At 39.7% G+C, this 3,917-nt stretch overlaps 1 long non-coding RNA gene across 1 annotated transcript; it reads left to right on the top strand.

The window, feature by feature from the left end:
• The first annotated feature begins 2,326 nt into the window (after positions 1-2,326).
• Positions 2,327-3,717, top strand: LOC124200355. The gene is made up of 4 exons (XR_006877285.1): positions 2,327-2,590; positions 2,646-2,844; positions 2,918-3,071; positions 3,373-3,717. It is a non-coding gene; the product is annotated as an uncharacterized LOC124200355 (long non-coding RNA).
• The last annotated feature ends 200 nt before the right edge of the window (positions 3,718-3,917 follow it).

The following is a 3,917-nucleotide window of genomic DNA, read 5'->3' as shown; positions in this document are numbered from 1 at the left end:
CTGCGACATCCTTCAGATCAATCACTGGTTGTAGTGAGTTCAGATTTTGAAAGGCGGCTGGCAATCGGTTGACAGCTCCTGGAGTGAATACGGGCACTGAATAGATGGCTGTTATTTTCTGAATGACTATGTCACGAATTAGTTGATCTTGATTGACTGTTGGGTTTGCTGCCTGGTTTGCCATCAGTTGTTTGGTTTCGAGAACTATTTTCTCGCATTTCACTCTGCGGGCTTCGAGTTCGTTGCGCCATTTTACTTCTTCAGCTTCGTTTTTGATTCTTTGTTCTTCCTCACGTTTTTTCACTTCTTCAGCATTTGACCATTCCCGCCGTCTCGTCTTGACTATTATTCTGGCGGCTCTAACCTCGTCTGCTGTTTGTTCCATGGTGTTGACGTCTGCTTCGAACGTTGCTTCGTCTATATAATCTTCTTCTTCTAGGATCCTGATTGAGAATATCTCATAAGTCTTGTGGAATCCATTTAGCTTTTTTTCTAGTTTTTCGGCTTCGCTGAATGCTTCCGACGTCATAACGGTTGTTTCGTACGCTTCAGCGAGGTTGATAATGCGGGTGAGATGCCTTTTGATTATAGTTCTTGCGAATTTCGGAGCCATTCTTGATACAACTGGCTCCACAAGAGCTGTTGAGTACGAGAAGAAGGAGATAATTAAAAAAAAATTTTGATTGAGTTGATTAGCCTTTTTTGTTGTTCTGCTCGGTCTTCGGAGATTCGTGGTGCCGAATTATATCCTGCTTTCTTTTCCACTTTATTTGAATTTCTTTATGTGAAGGTATCTGCAAGAACTAATTGATTTATGGAGCTAGGGTAATTTCCAAGCTCCGCACAATTGTACAAACGGCATAATAACAATTTAAAAAAAGGAAATGAAAGAGTTTTTTGACGCAAGATGGCGTCTTTTAATTCCCAATTTTTTGTTTGTACTCAGAGGGCGCGTTATGCCTCCTTTGAAAGAGGGAAGGATTTTTCTTTGCGCAATGAAGAAAAAAAAAAAGCAAGAGCGTAAGAATGAGTGCGAGATTTGTTTTGAAAATGGCGGAAGGCCTTTGAAAAAATAGAGAGAGAGAGATTTTTAGTTTTTTCACCCTAAGGCTCACACGAGGCGAACACGTTGAAGGGGTAGGGAGGGTTCCCGCTTTTTCTAGTTTTAAAGGGGAAGAGAAGCAAGCCCAATTGAGAGAAAAATTTTCTTCTTTTTTTACTCAGAGGAAGCGTTGTGTCTTCTGAGACAGAGAGATATTCACGCACCAGTATTGAAATTAAATAATACAAGTGCAAACAATTATGAGAGAGAGATTTGTTTCGGGAAATGGCAGAAGGCCATAGCAAAGATATCGAGAAACTATTAAAGTCTTTTCACCCTGAGGCTCACACGAGGCGAACTCGTTGAAAGGGTAGAGAAAATCCCGCGTTTTTCCCAATCTAAGAGGTAGGGAAGCAAGCCCCCCAAAAAATTCTTGAAAGGGAAGAGATTCCCGTGTTATCCCAGTTTAAAGGAACGGGAAGTCAACCCAAATCAGCTGAGATTCGTTTGACAATGACAATGCCGTGGGGCTTATCAATAGAGAGAGAGAGGGAATATCGCCTAGGGCTCACACGAGGTGAACACGTTGAAGAGGTAGAGAGCTCAATTAATGAACGAGAGAATAGAGAGAATAATCAACTTAGGCGATGATAGTTTGCGTGAAAAAAAAATTCACCCCTCAAAATTTTGACTAAGAAAATGTGTTTTAAATTTTACGAAATTTCTGAAAGATTTCAGCTTTAATTCAAGAGAGAGCAAATTTAATTTACTGACTGAAGGGGGTCTATTTACTTACTAGACCCCGAGAATAATTAAGTTAAATTCAGAGAAAGAGATAAGAATACTGATAAGTGATTGATCAGCCATCATAAAAAAATTTTACGAGAGGTGACGACGATGACAATCAAAGGAAAAAGAACGAGAGAAAATTTTGAGTGTGATAGGATAAACTTAACACTGGTTGGAGAAAACAAATGTTCGAAGGACCATGTTGGAAATGGAACTCTTGTTGGCGGTGTCGGACCGTTCAACTTCCAAGAATGAGAATTTAGAGATGACACCTTTTTTGTGTTGTTGCTAGTAGATCCTTATATTTCACACTGATCTATATACATCATTTAGGGATTTCAATAGCTAGTTTTGGGTTGAGTATAGGGTAGGGAACAATAGATTGAGTGGGAAGAGTGGGTAAAATTGGGGCCCTCTGTTGAGGTCCCTACAAATTACACATAATTAACAATAGTAAAGTGTCGATCACTGTTGGGAGTCATTATATTCCCAACAACGATACTTCATAATTTTAGAAAAAGTGCCCATTAACAAAGTTTGTTTCCCATTTTTATTTGGTAGTCATGGATGTGTAAATGGCTAACGGCTAGTGGAATGGACATGTCCAGGCTGGGCATGCCATTTATATAATAGAAATGGGCTATTACTATTCTTAATATTATTATTATTCTTACTATTCAATTTAGGATAAGATCGTGTTTTCTGTCCAAGCTCAAGACGGAGACGTTTCAGTGAACGCAATCGATTACTCGTTAGTCGGTAGGTCTGTTTCCCTAATTATTTCTACGAATACCAGTGATCAACTTTCTGTCAGATCCTAGAGGCAGTTTCTTGATTAATCCAACGACCAGTGAAGTGAAAATAGCCAAACTGATTGACCGTGACGTCGAAGACTTTGACTTCTACTTTTATCTAAGCATTACAGCAACCTGCTTGGTTGATGTAATTATATTAAATAAGATTTCGTGGGTCGGCTGTCACAAATGGACATCCTAGTCTTTGATCCTGATCTGGTAAATACTTCACTCTCATTTAACAATGGCCGAAAAATTTAATTGTTTGACTTCAACTTGTTATTAAACACAGAAAGACTCTGGCTCTTATGTCATGTCGATCGAAGGTTTGCCCCGAATTGAGTCCTAGCACAGGCCTTAATAATAATGGAACCTTTTCCCTAAGGATAGCATCTTCTGGTTTGTTAGACTACGAGGATGGCAATAAACGCAACGTCACCTTTACGGTATGTAAAGCCAACATTAATCTGCAAATTTAAACATCACTTCAATTTTTATTATTAGGTTGTAGCAAAGGAATCGTTTTTCATTCAATTTTGAATTCACCCCCTTACGTCAAACCCCGAGGTAGAGTTTCCCGAGGTAGAGTTAGCCATATGCTCGGGTGGGGGAGAATTTTTTGTTGGTTTTATGTATTTGTATCAGACGTATTCTTGCGTGCGTATCCGCCGCATATACTCGGCGTAGCTTGCATAGCGAAGATCATTTCATACTCTAATCACGAGGTCTTTCTGTTTCATTAAGTAGTAGAGACACCAGCTCCGATTCTCACCTTCATGGATAGCAAGCCACGAATATATCTGCACCCGAATCGAGCGACACCCACATGGATCGTCATCCGCAGAAGAACTTTATAATGAAGTGTAGCGGACAAAGAAAAAAGAACACAATTGAAAAAAAAAATTATATGTTTCAAGGTGTCATTTCTGTATTTCAGTACCACAATACATTTCTTTTTAAAATTGAACAAAATGTTTGAATTGTTAAAAGGTTTCTTCTGTCTCGGTCATGTCTCCTCCGGAAGCGACAATAGAGTTCAATTTAGCTTTAAGCTGATTTATAACTCCTTTCCAGAAGAGAGGCTGACCACTCAAGCGCTCACATGTGGCTAGACTTCGGAGGCCACTTCAGTTGCTGGAACGATGCCGTCCGTTCCAGTTACTTGAAGTCGTTAAATAAATGGATTAAGCAAGCAGTACGAGACCGGCTATTATCCATTAAACTAATGGGACCCACTCCCAAACGGGCGGCTGCTTTTGGAATCAGCTCTTCCTCCAGCAGCTCCAGGAATT

Source organism: Daphnia pulex, chromosome 8 (genome assembly GCF_021134715.1).
Source record: "Daphnia pulex isolate KAP4 chromosome 8, ASM2113471v1".
In the NCBI taxonomy this organism is placed as follows: Eukaryota; Metazoa; Arthropoda; class Branchiopoda; order Diplostraca; family Daphniidae; genus Daphnia; species Daphnia pulex.
Note: the sequence above shows the minus strand (reverse complement) of the source record. Positions and strands in the feature narration are given on the sequence as shown.